This window comes from Empidonax traillii, unplaced genomic scaffold (assembly GCF_003031625.1).
Source record: "Empidonax traillii isolate 1590-97213 ecotype Southwest subspecies unplaced genomic scaffold, ASM303162v1 scaffold3582:size20466, whole genome shotgun sequence".
NCBI lineage: Eukaryota > Metazoa > Chordata > Aves > Passeriformes > Tyrannidae > Empidonax > Empidonax traillii.
The window spans coordinates 19205-20466 of record NW_020958775.1 but is presented as its reverse complement, the minus strand read 5'-3'; positions in this window follow the sequence as shown (position 1 = coordinate 20466).

Sequence of the window (1262 nt, the reverse complement as noted above, 5' to 3'; positions counted from 1 at the left end):
CTCAGGGGGGACCTTCTGGCTCTGCAATCCCTGACAGGAGGGGGGAGCTGGGGGGGGTTTGGGCTCTGCTCCCAGGGAACAGGGACAGGAGGAGAGGGAACGGCCTCAGGCTGTGCCAGGGGAGGCTCAGGTGGGACATCAGCAGGAATTTCCTCATGGAAAGGGTTGTTAAACACTGGCAGGGGCTGCCCGGGGAGGTTTGGAGTCCCCACCCCTGCCTGGAGGCGTCCAGGGAAGGCCTGGCCGTGGCACTCAGTGCTCTGGGCTGGGGGTAAGGTGGGCATGGGGCACAGGGGGGACTCGGTGGTCCTGGAGGTCCTTCCCAACCTCAGGGATTCTGGGATTCTGGCGCAGCAGCTCCGTCTGCAGCTGGAGGTGCCGACTGAGCTCTGGGTGGGACCAGAGGCGTGAACTGCCCTCCCTTTGCATGACAAAGGGCACCAAGGGCCGGTGCCAGCCAGGTGAGGGGCCCCGGGAGAGGCAGGAGGAGCCCAAGGCTCGGGAGGAAGAGTTGAGTGCTTGGAATGCGAGGGGACAGAAGCCCCAGGGGTGCTTTGCTCAGGGTCCCCCCTCGGGGTCACCAGCTGGGGCTGTTTCTGTGTCACTGCCCCGGGAATCGGTGAGTTTGTGCACTGAGACATCGGAAACTCTGCTGTGGGAAACCCGCGGGTGGAACCGGTGGGCAAACCCGCTCTGATTGACACAGTGGGGGCTGGGGGGAGTCGAGCAGGACCCCCCGGGGGCAGCCCACGGGGAAGGGGCTCCGGTGCCAGCAGTGACAGTCCCTGGTGGTGGCAGAGGGTGATTTCCCAGCCCCTCATCTGTCAGGATCTCTCTGTGGGGGCCTCTCCATCCTCGAGGGGGTCAACAGCACCCCGAGGGCTCGTGGCTGAGGTGTGAGGAAGAGAAGGGACACAGGGCCTGGTGGAGCAGCCCAGAGGGGCAGTGGCACAGCAGCCACAGGACGAGGCGGTGACAGTCCCCAAATCTGACACATCTCCTGGCCAAGGAGGTGGGATTGGGGAGGGGAATGGAACAAATGGCAGGGAAATCCCAATTGGATCCCCCCCTCCGTGTCCTCCTGTGTCCCCCCCGTGTCCTCCTGTGTCCCCCCCGTGTCCCCAGGGGGCCCGGGAAGGGCATTTGCAGCGTTTCGCCCTTTTCCATCATCCCCGGGATGTTCCTGCTGCCCCCACAGCTCCGAGCCGGGGGCTGTTGCCGAGGGCTGTGCCCGAGGTGTGAGGAAGAGGAGGGACACGGGG